The sequence below is a fragment of the Microcebus murinus genome, chromosome 28, assembly GCF_040939455.1.
Source record: "Microcebus murinus isolate Inina chromosome 28, M.murinus_Inina_mat1.0, whole genome shotgun sequence".
Taxonomy (NCBI): Eukaryota; Metazoa; Chordata; class Mammalia; order Primates; family Cheirogaleidae; genus Microcebus; species Microcebus murinus.
This window is the reverse complement of record NC_134131.1, coordinates 12,096,036-12,111,741: the sequence shown is the minus strand read 5'-3', so window position 1 is coordinate 12,111,741 and position 15,706 is coordinate 12,096,036. Positions and strand designations below refer to the sequence as shown.

Here is a 15,706-nt window from a genome sequence, read left to right as displayed (position 1 = left end):
AAAGAACAATTGCCTTAAGAGTCCCTACTAAAGGATTTTTCATTTATAACAAGATCTTATGATAGTTAAAATTAAATACAGCACAGAAAACTGAATACCTAATGCCCTGAACTCTCATGCAGATCAACACACACAGCGTGTTTTTGGAAAACCTTCCATGAGATGTAAAAATTTTACAATTCTCTTTCTTTTTTCTTAGTTTTCAGGAGAAAAAAAAAGTGTGTTATTCTAACAATTAATGGACTTGTACATTTTAAAACAATTTTTTATCTGTAGTAATATGCAGAATGATTAAAAGTCAGTAAAATGTAATAAAAAACATATTGGAAAGGAACATTTATTTCCATTCAACCACAGTTCATCCCCCACCTAGTTCATCATGTTTAGCTCCTCTGGTATTTATTGCCATAGATCATAATATGTTCATATTGCTAGTTTTTAAATTTATTAAATTTAAACATTACATATTGACTTTATGTTATAATAAATAGTAATAAATAGGCTTTGCCTTCCTTAGGTACATCTTCTGCATCCTCTCTTTGAACGTCTGCTTATCTTAAGCCCATTCTTCTAATTTATTTATATCATAAATCATCAATGAAAGAAATCATCCGAATTTGGTTATATAACACTAAGCAAAATTCATTTATGAGCAAAATTATGCAGTATTATTAAACTTTCTTTTCATACAATGTTTTGATTACTTGGTGTTCATAACTACTTTAAAAAAAACAATTTTATATGTTTTTATGTAGCTATGTTAGATCTTCCTACAACATACACAAAGCATCTCCATATAGTTTCCAGTGATGTCAAATATATCATTTCCACTTTTGCCCTGGAGACTCACCTCCTAGAGCCTTCTGCTTTTCTGTTCCAAAGTGGACTGGTTTTTCTCCAGGCCTGGTAAAAAGTGTTTATCCTGGGTCTTGGTACTAATGTCAACTGGAACTTCCCTTGAAAATGCCTTTTCTTGAATGCCATGCTTTCCTTCATCTTCATTTATTCTCCTGTTTTGGTAGAGAGCATAGCCACGTCTTGGAGAGAAAAATGCAGGGAGTAAAAATGTCTGAGATCTTGCTTGTCTTACAATGTCCTTATTAAACTTACTCTCAAGTGAGAATCTAAGATTCTCCCTTAGTATAGTGAGAGCATTGCTCTGTATTTTTTTTTCAGTTTGCTGAATGTAATTCTGATACTTAATCTTTTGTATGTAACCTGTTGCATAGTCCTTCTTTCCTGTTTTTCTAAATAAAAAGTAGAATCTCTTTAATTTTGTTATTTTCAACTGAGAGAGATTTTCTTATATTATTTCTTTGAAATTTCATCATTAGGTTTTCTTCATTCTCTTTTCTTTTAAAACTGTTAAGTGGTTGTGGAGCTCTTTGGTTAACCCTATACATGCCTCATCTTTGCTCTGCACTAGTCCCATTGTATGTTTTCGACATCATTCTCCAAACTTTTTTACTATTTTAAATTTAAGTTATTACAATTATCATTACCAAGAGTTCTTTGTCATCGTTGTTCCCTGGTCTTCTTCTTATTTTTTGGTGGAAGATCTCTTCTTATTTCTCCAAAGATTTAAAATTAATGATGCAACTTCCTTTGTTACCTTTATTCCTCCAAGTTTCTTCTCCCCCCCCCCCCCCGTTTCTTTGTGTGTTTCTATCCCACTCACCACAAATATTTGGTGTTTTTTTGCCTTCCTTAATTTTAATAGGAAGGCACTAAGGCTATTTGGATCCTCATTGAATGTTGGCCAAGCTGTGGACTCTATTTCACTGCAGAGTGATCAGCAATGTTTCTGCTACTACGATTGGAGGGGACTCTCAATTTCTTTGTTTATATAATACCTCTATCTCTAGGAAATATGCGTCTGGCCATGGCATTTAGGGAAAGAGGTTTACGGAATCTCAGAGCTTGCAATGTGTGCTTAGTTAGTTACTCTTTTATAATACTGGTGCCTCAGCCATGCCCTCACCTGTACATGGCATCTCTCAGCTTTTCTGGGAGAAGAGAAGGGCAGACAATTATACTCAAGGAGTGGAGCTGTAGTCTTGGCATTTAACTTCTCCTTGTACCAATTTTCCTTATACAGATTTGGTGCTTCTAATTCCCGAGCATTTCTATCAGGAACTTCCCTGTAGGTGCTTAATCTTCTGCTTTCTCTCCTGAGTTCCATTCTCATCAGGGGCCATTCCTTTATTCTCATTTCATCTTCCAATACAAGTTGACAACCCTCATTGATATTGTCTCTTCTTCCTTTCTTGCTGTTTTAGGAGGACTATATTTACTTAATGCCTTTACTCTCATTTTATTAGGGTGTCAGCAGTAACCAGAGGAGATAAATGTGTATGTTCTTATACCATGCTCGATTCAAAGGTAGCTGTGTACATTTTAATGGCTAGGTTGTTAAAGAAATGAACTATAACCATGTTCGCCCATGGGAAATCAATGAGGCAAATGGAGAAATATCCATTCCAACTCATGGACCAGGGAGTCTCAAAAACAAGATATGGACCATTACATAATATCATTTAGGCAATTTCTTAAAAACAGAGTCCAGAGTCCTGGAGTTTAAGATTCAGAACATCTGGGCAATATCTAAGGATCGGTATATTTAACAATTCCTGAGTGATTTTTACATTCAGCCATTGATGTAGACAGGCTATCTTATCATTGAAAGCAAGAGAAAATTCCCCACTGAATTGAGTCATGCAATGAACAGAATAAGAATGCCTGTCATTGATTTAATTTTTTTCCACTGAGGTTTTTTTTAAAAAAGGTAAAGAAATTAACATTTATTGAGCCTTCTTCTATGTAACTTGTTCTATGTTACCCAAACACCACAGTGATGTAAGTAGGTTCTCAATTATATGGATGACTAATAAATGATCAGAGATATTAATAGGGCATTTGTCTAAAGTTATAAGACTAATTAGTGTTAAAGTTTGATTTATATTCCAAAGGCAGGGTCATTCCTTAACATACTTCTATTCAATCAATAAGATGCATCTTCATGCTTTAAATAATCAATTACAGTAAACTGATTGCATACTACATTTATCCAATTGAACTAACTGCTGTCAAAGATCAGAAAAGAAATGTGGTGTGTCCCTTGCCCTTTCTAACCTTGAGGATTGATTTGAGACTCAAAACAAATAGCCGTGAAATACTCAGAGTTTCGGTATCACATAACAGTTTCCAACTTAGATTCACAAGATGTTAGTATGTTTACTGAGTGGGGGGGAAGGGGGTAGTTTCCACGACCAATAAACTACAGGTCACAATGAGTTCAACAACTTTAAAGAGATGTGTATTTGTTTACTGTAGGGCTTCTCAGGATCTCAAAAGCAAATGTCTATCGTAAATTTCCACGTGGAAGATGGAACGTTCCCTACGTATACTTGGCCTGATAACTCCCATTCACATCTAAGACAACATCCCATAAAAAGAATTGGAAAATGCTAGTGTAGCACAGAAATATGTTGGCTGTCCAAAGAAAGTAGAGAGCTGATCAGGAGAAATCCAAGCTGATGTCCAGAATGAAAACATCCATGGATTTTTCTATCTAGCCCTTGAAAGAAATTGTCTAATGACACACAGACGGGAGTAAAGAGGCTGTGGTGACATTGGCCTGCTTCAGTTGAAGGGCTCTTAGTACCAGACTGAGAGCTAATGCACATGCCAACTAGAAGGACACCCAGAAATCTGGGGGCATGGCGAATGGCATGGAAACTCAAACAAAACGAATATGGAAAAATGATGTTGATAATCTTCCAGGTTAACCTTATCCATAATATTCTAGTATTTAAAGGATTGAATATGGTAACATAATAAGATAATTCTCTTCACTTACCAGGAAGCTACTCATGGGATCATTAATGTATTTTGAAAACACGGGTTTTGAATGTGTTCATTCACATTAGAGCTATATAATAAGTTAATAATACAGCAAATAGATATTGTTATTATTGATAATACTCTACTTTCTCAAAATAAAGAACATGGCCACTCATTATGTTTTACTTTCTTAATCTGTATGAAAACCTCTTGAGATGTATAGGACGGTTGTTATCATCTTTGATATTTCTGTAACTGAGAAAAGTTATGCATTTCAGAATTCTTTTGGTTGCAAGTGACCAAATCCAACTTAAAGCAGTGGAGAGAATTTATTAGCTATATTAGTTCAGAAGGGTATTAGGTCAGCTTAAAGGATTGGAGGAAATGATATGTTGGGGGAAAAATTTAGGGTTTTTTTTCTTGTCTTTTCCCCTTTATAAAGGGCAGAGATTTTGTTGGTCTTGTTCATATCTTAGCACTCCAAGTAGACCCCAACACTTTTGAGACATTAATTAAATTCTTACTGAAGAAATAAATGAAGAAAATATATTTCGAGTAACATAGCAATGACCATCTCCATAGACACCTATCTTAACCATAAACAAGATATACTTGTGTAAAAAATATTATGAAAAGAAACTATAAGCTTTTTCAATGAAAAATATGATACTGGAAAGGTATATGTGTTTTATAGAAATACTGATTTAAAACTTTCTGTCAAAAAGCTACACAACAATCAGTAAAGCTAACTGGAAAAATCATTAAAAAACTATAAAATGGGATAAATGCCCATCTTATACATCTGGCAATGATTGCTTACAGATTGTGAAATATCTTAAACACAAGAACTTTGCTCTGAGTGGAATTTAATTATAGTTGCAAGAAGATATTTTGGATTAAACTTTGCTCTTCCTTCACATCAATGGGAGGTTTAAGGTGGGCATTTCATGAGAGGAATGTTATCTGGGAGGGAAAGAAGAAGAACCAGAGGAGAAATGGAGAGAGAAAAGCTCCAGTTACATTTAGGTCCTGACAAGTAGCTCAGTTTCACAGGAAGCTTGAGGAACAGAGGAGAGTGAGTTCCAACAATGTAAAGAGAGTCGTTCTTCGGAAGGTCTTGAAGGCGAGGGTGACAAGACTGTTCTTGGTGGCTGTTCTTCACGGCCACTGAAAGATTTTCAAGCAGGAAATTGCTATTTAGGAAGAACAATGTGGCCAGGATGCTTGCAAAGGATTAATGTGAAGGACACAGCATCTATTGAACTAGAGACTATAGACCGTGGAAGCCATAATTGATTTCTGGGCTAGGGAAACTGGAGTGGGGAGCAGACAAGGAGATGGTTTTAAGAGACTGTGAGGGGATGGGCAGGGATGAGAAAGAAAAGGCAGTAGATGTTAGGTCAGGTGAGGATCTGGATGTTGGTACAACAATGGCCCACAAACTAGTCACCCTGGACTAGACACTCGGCGATTTTCCTCTTCCCAGTGACTTTTCACATGATTCCAGATCAGTGACTTTCCAATGATTCCAGATCCCCAATCCTGTTCACATAGAGAGCACATGACCCAGGCCTGGCCAATCACAGTACCATATTTCCTTGGCCTCCATGGTCACATGACCCAAGCAGAGCCAACTGGCAGCCTTCCCTGGGATTTTACATATTGTGCTAAAAGAAATTCTCTCCTCTTAGAAAAGGTACCTCTTCAGTAGCAAAAAACATCACAGGTAGAGGAGAGAGTCTTAAAAGAATTGAGTTACCAGATTGAGAACCAAGGTTCCCCTGCCTATAGCTCTTCCATGATCTTGAGATTTGCCCCCATATCATTCTTAGCTACGTGAGCTAATCAATTTCCTTTTGCAAGTTTAAACTTAATTTTTGCCCCTTGAAACCAAAACAATTCCCAATAAAGCATAAGCTCACTGGCACCAATTTCCTCCACTATGACTGACAGGACAGGAGTGTACCCCACACTCCCATTGTGAGGTGTTGCAAAGCTCACAATAGAAACCACACTCTAAACTAGTAAATACTGTAGGAGCAAAATTCTCTATTCTGAGTAGATGTTATTTTTTTAACCACAATTACTGAAAGATATTGTAGATGCACATTTATTTTGCTTTTTAAAAGGCATTCATGTACCTCAGCAAAGAGAGTAAGAATGATAATAAATATGATTTATTAGAGCAGCTTTTATTTGCACAGTGTTTCGTAGGGAAATTTAGCTAAGAAGTTCTAGAGCTGAGATTAACTCTTTGCACTCACTCGCTTTTTTCTCGATTCCTTTATTCTACTCGGGATTTAATTTTTTAAATACCCCAGATTTTACAAAGCGCGGCAGTAGAATAAAAAACTGGAGTTTCTTTTCATACAAACTTATTTATTTGGAATTTTTATATTTCAAACTATTGATACATTCAAAGAGTAATTTTAATCTCTATAATTTTTGCTAACCATGCCGAGTCACACTCGACATCTGAGTGCAAAGGGTTAAAACTAAGGAAATTTTATTAGAGAGTGGACTATTAACCAAGACTCTATCCAAACCATCTTCAGATGCACAATTTTTAAAAGGCTAAAGCATAACATTTTTTTCCTTAATATACATCCTGACTATATCAGATGACTTAGACTCTATAGTTTCAGTGGCTTAAAGATTAATACAAGTCTTGTATCTAGGATAAAGTTAAAAGTTTAAAGTCGTGACAAATGGTCTATTATAGTTTTTTTTAGCCTGTTCATGATATTGTTCAATTAGTAAGAGTAATTGGAATCAATACTCAGCTATCTCAGATTCTATTTTTTTCTTTCAATACAGGTAATTTCACCCTAGACCCTTTAACTAAGCACAAGAGATCAACTTATGGAAGACTAACTCTAAAACAGAAATTAATTAATCTAAAATTGTGTAAAACATTCTATTTTGAAGTACAGGAAAATCACCTATTATAGTAGCACTACCTAAATTTAGAGAACACAATTTATTCTGTCTGGTGTGTCTGCAAAAAGGGCAGTAAAAAAAAATAAAGTGTTTTATTGTTAATTATTGGGCTTGCTTTGAGATCTAAAATAAAGTTTTTGGTCAAAGAGGTATTGTTAAATAGCAAAATAGCAGTCCAAACCCATTAAATGTATATATATTTTTTCAATCAAACATTAAACCTCTCCTCCCTTTGTTAATTTTACATGCTTGCACAGGCAAAGAAATTATGAAATATTATTTGAATTGCTAATACAGGCAAACTAATTGTGCTAAAGAGAACAAATTCAGCCTGATGGCAATTATCCATGTGAAAAATTAGTTTTCTTAGGAGAAAGCATTGTGCAATTTGGTTCCTAATTGGTGTATGGCACCAATTAATGTCTAACAATGTATCTAGCAAATGAAAGAAAATTTACTGAAAATAACTAAGTAAAATGTCATGCTTTAGTAGTACATAATAATGACGGTGTTTGTCTCTCAACTCTTTTTTTATTAATATTTTAAAATATCTAATTTTTTTGCCTTGTTATTTCGGACTCATTTGCATTCTTTTCTGGCCCTGGTGATTTTTTTCTTGCCTTTGGTGGGTTTCCAACTTTGGTCAATTAACAATTGATAGGCATTCAACCTTGCTTGCTGTGTGCAGGCTCTGTGTTGATCCAATCAACATTTATTCTTGCTGTGATGTTTCAAGATCTCAACTCTGCAATCTCCCTTTGCCAGAAATTCTCCCTGCCACCCTAAAGTTAGTCCTGCCTCAGTGTTTCCAAAGTAAATTGTGGTTAGGTTTTGTAGAGATGATGATGATGATGATGTCTAATATTTGTATAAGGTTCATTATATGCCAAGTATTTTTCCTAACAACTGTATATACATTAACTCATTTAATTCTCGCAAACGTGTGATGTTAGTATTATTATCATCACATCCTCACTTTACAGAATAGAGAACTGAGGCATAGAAAGGTTAAATAACTTTCCCAAGGCCATGTTAGTACGTGAGAGAGTCATGCTTCAAACAGAGATTGCCTTCCTGTAGCGTCTGTGCTCTTAGCTATTGCTTTATAATGTCTCCTCTAATTCAGCCCCTTAACAAACCTCCACCTAACTGAATGGATAAACTAAATATATATATATATATATATATATATATATATATATATATATATATATGTACAAATGAATTTGAAAAGAAAAAAGGTATCCACTTCATGAGAATATAAATTAACATGAATGCTTTGGAAAGACAAAAAAAAGCAAATTACCAAAATATGCAGTAAAATTAATAAGAAAGAGACAACTAGAAATGATATGGACTCCCAATCAGAAGATTCATATGCAAAAAAATAACAAATGATCTCATATACGTTTATTTTAACCTGAAAAAAAACATAACATACATATATTTCTTAAGGTATAGATACATAATACATATATATGTGTATGTATATGATTTTTATGAATCCACTCTTTTTAACCAAAATACAATGAAATGACTCAGTTCCCATTCTAATCATGTTGGCTAACAGTGTCTTTACCTTGCTCAAACTAATCTGCGTCCTTGTGTCTTTCTCCCATGAGACTCTACACTGCTCATTTACACAATGACTAGCAATGTTTCTGTTACTATTTCTTTAAATAATTTTTCTACTCATTTGTTTTTATCTTCTTCCTTCTTAACTCCTATGTCTTTAATATTTGCTCTCTTGATGCTGTCTTAAAAATCCCATACAATTTCTTCCTTCCTTTTCACTCTTTACTTTTTTCCATCTGTATATATTTTTTTCTTTTCTTTTTTTTTTTTTAATTTCAGCATATTATAGAGGTACAAATGTTTAGGTTACATATGTTGCCTTTGCCCCACCTGAGTCAGAGCTTCAAGCGTGTCCATCCCGCATGATCATGTATGTTCAAATAACTTGTCTTCAAGTTTAAGGATTCTTTCTTCTTTTTGTTCTTCTCATTCTATTTAATTGTTACTCTGTATTTTCTTGAAGTTCACTGAGCTTTCCTAAAACAACTATTTTGAATTCTTCGTCAGGCTGTTTATATATCTCTATTTCTTTAGGGTCAGTCACAGGCAGTACTAACTGGTCTGTTTGGTGAAGTCATGTTTACTGGTTGTCCTTGATGCTTGTGCTTATGTGTTAATGTCTGTGAATTTGAAGAAAGTACTTACTCCAGTCTTTGCAGACGGGCTTTCTCTGGGAAAACCATGCAGCAGGTGCAGCACTGGGGTATGCCAGAAACCCAGGGCGTCTGCAGTTGCCATGGTGCTGTTAGAAACCCAGCACTTACTATAGCAGGCATACATAGTGCTGGGGCAGTCCAGAAGCACAAGGCAGTTGTGTCTGGCATGGCAGTGAGGCATCAAAGAGGCCACTGAGGGCTGTCTGAAGCCAAGAGCCACTGGCACCGGCGTGGCAGTTGTGTAGTTGGAGACCAAGTCCAACAAGAAGCCTGGAACTGCTGTGTGGTCCTGCCTGGCACCTGTGGGGAGTCTAGAGGCTCAGTAATCACCTACTGTCCTTGAGCACGGGCCATGGAGGTCTGCCCAGGGCTGGGTCTTACCGAGACAGGCTCAGTGTTGGAGTCCAAGGTATAGTCCTGTGCTCTTTTCCCTCTTTTCCTTCCCTCTCTTTTTCTCAAGTGAATGTTTCCTCTTTCTGCACTATGCTGCCTGGGCTTGGGGACATGGTGATGAAGGTAAAGTAAAACTCCCATACCTGCCCTCTTCAATGTATCCCTTCTTGTTATTGTGCTAAAACCAGGTGCTTTTATATCATCTGGTCTCCTTAGCTCTTGTGAAGGTATTTTGTGGATAGACAGTTATTTAAATTGATGTTTCTGCAGGGGAACAATTGCTGGAGGTCCTGCTCTGCCATTTGCTTCACCCCTGTCCAATAAAATATTTCTTTAAAAAAGAAAAAAAATATATAAAATGCTAATAATAGAGTTGAACTTAAAATATAAATCTAATTCAATTTCAATACCATAAAGATGAAAACTGAAGCCTAAATTTGCTCATCCTTACATAGTTTAATAACACTTGAGATAGAATTAATTTAAGAAAAGTAAAATAGAACAAAGTAAAAATACTTTGTAATCTACAAGAAAAGATAGAATGATACAAATTTGTACTTCCAAAGCCACTATATTTTCCTAGTCTTCTTCATTTGCTGTTTTGTCTAAACTGATGTTGGAATAGAGCTCTTTGGAGAGGAAAGAAAAAAATCAATATTGCTTTTGGACACATAATTTATTTCAGTTCTATCTTCATACATCTTAACTTAGACATCTTATATGTCAAGTTAAAGAATAAACCAAAACGGTGTTGCCTGAGCTGCCTGTCTGATGCCTCAGAACAGAAGTAATCTGAATGCTTCTAAATAAAAACACTTGCTTTGGGATTCAAAAGAAATCATCCAAATTTGGAGATGTGTGACAAATGTTTTGCATGTTATTTTCTCTAACAGGAAGCTGAGTCACACCGTCACAGTGGTTTCTAGACTTTTATTTGTAACACCTCTGTGATGCTCCATGAAATTTTCAAAATAAAATTTACTTCATCTCCATTTTTAAAAAATACAGCACTTTTGGGGCAAACGTGATTGGTAAAATAAAACCCTATTATGTTGGAATAGAGGATTTGAAATAGAATGTGAATCACTTCTGTGCTGAATGACTTTCTCTAGTCTTAGAATTAGGGATAACAAGGACATCAGATGGGTATCCTCTGATTTTATCTGCTTGTCTTTTGGTTCCTGCCTGGATCTTAAATTTCCCCCTGGCTGATTGGAAATGTAAAGTGTTCTCCAGGGCAGTGGCATTCCAAGTGTGGGCCTCAAATCAGCAGCATCTTCTGAAAAGGCATTTGAAATACAAGTACTTGGCCCTAACCACCAACCAACTGAATCAGAAGTTCTGGGGGTAGACTCGAGAAAACTGTGGTGTAAACATCCTCCAGATGAAACTGAGGTACAATAAAGGGCAAGAACAGCTGTTATTGTTCCTGATATGTGGGTATCTGATGAGATCTAAGGAATGAGCTAGGAACTTGGAGCCTACCAAAAATGTCCTATTACACAGGAAACAGATATAAAGTAACACAAGTGCATATCTATCTATACATATATCTATATATACATATAGATATCCAGGAAAATAGAACATGCTACTTTTCACCAGATGTTTCTAAATATCCAGGTGTGCATAATTGGATAGTGCAGAATTCTGAACAACTACGTCGATTTTTCATCTATCAGAAATAACACAAATGAGGAGTTACTTCTTATTAACCTATTCATTGTGATACCTGCCACCAGGAGTATTCTCTGTATTTATTTGGCCAGAGGGCGTTCCTTTTTGAGAATGGAGTGATCAGCTCCAAGTGTGCCCATCCTCCAGACAGCATGCACCAAAGGTGTACGCTGTGCATTTTGCTTAAATTGCAAAGGCAATTTCAGTGACCAAAGCGTGTGTACCCACACAATATCCTGAAATATAAACAAACAAATAAAAATAAAAGCTTGCGAAGTTGTTCTGCCAAAAAAAATGGCTATTATTTTCCTTTGTGTTATCTTGATGATAATAATTTCTACGAGTTAAATCAGAAACTGTCAGAACTCGTATTTCGCGAAGTTGCTCTGTATGCCACCATTTTGTTTGTCAATATAAAAAATTCACTGTCGTGGTCGTTTGCCCTATTTGTGCATTTGTTCCTTAATTCCAAGGACCCCCCCTTGAAGATCCGAATATTCTATAGGCACAGCCAGAACACAAGCAGATTGCAAAGGGACTTGTGTTGACTCATTAAATCCATGCTTGGTTTAAGTGCAGTTTAGGTTACGCTTGGATAGGGACAAGGGGAGAGAGAGTTGAGAAAATTCAAATTCATTTAAATAATGCTGCACTTGAGGAAAAGGCAAAGGTTTTGAGCTGATTTTCTGGTCTATTTCTATGCATGCACTCATGCATTCAATAAATTTACTAAGCTTATTGAATTCAGCACTGCTAAGGACTGCAGAGTAAAAGAGAGCTTAGACTTCAGTGGACTTAGAGAATCTGTAATTTGTGTTATACATCCATTGTACAGCTTGCCCTGAACCATATTTTTCCTAATATGATCCAATGATCTTTTGAAAAGTTTCTCCCTCTTAAATCATACTCATCCCACATTCTTTGGAGAAGGACTGAGCCTTCTTTAGGGATAAGCACATGACCTAAATCCTGCCAGTGATTAAAAGAATCACTCCAACCAGTCACACACACATACCAGAAATAGTAATTCTTTTAGGGCAGCATGGGATCCAAACCAACCTACTAAGACTGATTCCCAAATGTATTAAATAGGGTAATAATCATTGCTATTACTAATTAACCCAAAAATGTTAGAATGAGTCAACTAAGCCAACAAAATTTGATTCTTATACAAATGAAGTTCAAAAAGGGTTTTCCTGAGTGTTGGATCGTTCTTTTCCAAAGTAGTGATTCGAGGAAGTGGGTTTTATCCATGTTCTGGCTCCACCATCTTTAATACTTGTTTTCCAACATCATCATGTGGATGTGAAGCTAGAATTAAGGAGGAGAGTATGGAGAATTACAGTTGGAGGGATTCTAGGGGCTATCCTGGAAGTGACATGCATCACTTCTGCTCATTTCCCATTCACTAGTAGGCTACCTCCTGGCCTACTGAGGGAGGAGGTGGTAAATGTAGACTTCCTGTGGACCCACGGAAGAGAGGAATTAGATTTGGGAAACATCTAGCCAATCTCCAACATAGAGACTTCTCTAGGTTTATTGGCAAAAGGAAGCATCTTTTTGGAAGAGTTTCCAAGCTTGGAGATCATAGATCTAGAAACACCAATAACCACTGTTGCCACCTACACAGGAGAAAGTTAACATCACAGTTAACCTGAGATTGCTTACCCTAAGAAAGGCCTGCTTGCAAAGTTGGCCTTAGCATGTGGAGAACACCTGGGAACTTGGGTTTCAGAGAGTTCTCACCGCATCAGTTGGTAAGAGTGGCTCCATGTGCCTCGACCGCTTGTATGAACAACGCAGTTTCGGCTGATCGCTTACTTCCCTCTGGAATTTTGGTCCGTGCTAGGCAGAGTGACCAGCCCCTGGCAGAATCTTAGGCATGAGTTTCTGGTGAGTTTCCCTGGTAGACGGCATTTCGTGCCTGTCGTCGCGACTTGTCACTGGGGGAACGAAGGGCGTGCTGTGTGACTCCACCGGGAGGGGCTCTTGATGACTCAGACCTGGTTCCCCAGGACTTTCCCCTGGGCCAATCTTGCATTGTACAGTTTAAAATAAAATATAAAATTAAATTAAAATAAATAAATAATAAATAAAAATAAATATATAATAATATATAAATAATATATAATATATCTTATATATAATAATAAATATAAATAACATATTAATGTAAAATAGTAATAAATAATAAATAAAAATAAATATATAATAATATATAAATATAAATTATATATATCTTATATATAATATATAATAATAAATAAATATAAATAATATATTAATGTAAAATAGTAATAAATAATAAATAAAATAATAAATATATAATAATATAAATATATATCTTATATATAATATATAATAAATAAATATAAATATATAAATGTAAAAATAGTAATAAATAAAAATAAATAAATAATAAATAAAATAACAATAAATATAATATATAATGTGTCTTATATAATATATAATAAATAAATATAAATAATATATAAATGTAAAAATAGTAATAAATAAAAATAAATAAAATAACAATAAATATATAATATAAATATAAATAATATATATGTTGTATATAATATAAAATAATAAATAAATATAAATAATATATAAATGTAAAAATAGTAATAAAAAACATAAATAAATAACAATAAAATAAAATATAAAATCACTGTAATAAATTTGGCCGTGAGGACAAAGACATGCTGAGTCCCATGAGTCCTCCTGGGGAATCATCAAATCTGGAAATGACCTTGGGGACCCTCGATATACCACACCGGGAGAGGCTTCCTGAGATCAAAGCTAACGCAGAGGAAAATAATTAAGAGAGGCGGTCTCCTCCTTGCATTCTTTGGTCGCCCAAGTCAATCTGTATCCAAAGCCGAACTTAATCTCTCTGCACTTTTCAGTTTTCTGAACCAATAAATTCTCTTTTGTGCTCAAGTCAGTATGAGTTGGATTTTCTTTTACCTGGGTCGTAGGCCAGGATTGACCTATACAACTCGTAATCTAATATCTTAACATTTGAAAGTGTGGTTAGTTGCTTTACTCCGTAGGTATGGACTTAAAAAAAACCTCGAGCTCCCTGGAGCAGAAGTCTAGGAAAAGCCTCGAAAAGTGAGTTCAGACTTGGGAGATGGAGAGAGAGGTCAATAGCAGTCATAGAAAATGAAGTCACTGGAAAATTGGGAGGAAAAAAAAATTAAGAAAATCCAAAATCAATTCATGGCAAAAACAAGAAATCAGGAGACGGGCCAAGGGAATCTAGTGGCAGAATGACAGAATCTAATTGGTGCATAGAATCTCTAAGTGGAGAATCTAAATTCACTAGAATGTAGGCTTAATTAAGGCAGGAATTTTGGTCTATTTTATTAACAACTACAGTCCAATACCTAGAACATTGCCTGGCACATAGTAGGCCTGCGAAAACATCTTTAAATGAAGGAAAGGAAATGGAGTTGAAGAGAAAATGCAAGTCACCAGCTACTTTGAAACTGTGTCCTTAAAGCTACAAGCTACCATACCATGTTGTGTTAATTCTCTGATTTCTTCAGTGGTAAGTAAGAATGTCAGACAATGTCTAAGCTACATAAAACAGTATTAAATATCAAGAGACTAAGTTATTTGGAAAATAATAACATGTATGTAGAAAAAAATGATCATGAACAGAACTCATTGTAACATGGCAAGAGAAATAACGAACCACACCCATTAGATTCTCCTGGATCACTGAAATCCAACCATGACATGTTTTTTATCAATGAAAGAAACCACTGAAATCACATAACGCAGGGATTGCCAAACTCTTCTGCAAATCAGAACACTCTGGGAACATTTAAAAATCCATATTCCTGGGTCCTACAGAGAACTAGCAAATCAATAATAGTTTGGGGTGAGTGGTTGGAAGGAGGGACATGATACCAAGAGAGCAGTACCTTTAAGTGACTCTCACAGGGAATGCTGATGATGAATCAGTTTAGGGTACTCTAAATTTTATCTACTCCCTTAATAAGAAAACCAACACCCAAAGCCAAAGCTGGCTTGTGAGGGAGAAGGGATGGCATTTTGGTGCCACCAGGATCTGAATGCAAAGGTTCAGATTCACCTTGCATTGTCCCTGGGATACTTAAAGGAGCTCAGGAAATTTCACCCCATTATATGACTCCTTGATAGAAAGAGCATTTTGAATTAAAGGCCCTAAGAGATCAAGAGGCCTTTGGAAAGGGGCTTTCCTTCTATGTGCATAACCAGAAAAGGGCCCAGCAAAAGAACAATTGATTTCCCTTCCCCTCCCTGTTATCTCACTCTATTGCAGAAAAGAAGATCAAGAATGCAACAAGAGCTGGCCCAAATCATTTCGAACATAATACCTGTCTCTTAGGTTAATTTACAAGTCACTCTGCCCCCCCCCCACCCATTCATCTTCCCTAGCAACCATTTATTGCTCCTAGATAGAATCATCTAGATTCCCCATCCCCTCCTCCCCTATAAAAGGAGTGTATAAAAATATCTGGATCCCATTGGGATATTGGATAATCACTCTAAGGTTTTCACCTTGCACATAGCAAATAAAACTCTTCCTCTTATTAATCTGCCTTAATTGCAAGTTGATCTTTCAGAGA

At 35.7% G+C, this 15,706-nt stretch overlaps 1 long non-coding RNA gene across 1 annotated transcript in view; it reads right to left on the bottom strand.

The window, feature by feature from the left end:
* Positions 1-10,982: 10,982 nt before the first annotated feature.
* The window catches only part of LOC142865012 (uncharacterized), a 451,780-nt gene continuing 447,056 nt past the window's right edge, over positions 10,983-15,706 (bottom strand). Inside the window, exon 4 of the long non-coding RNA XR_012915302.1 lies at positions 10,983-13,118. This is a non-coding gene — a long non-coding RNA (uncharacterized LOC142865012). The remainder of the gene's footprint in view (positions 13,119-15,706) is intronic.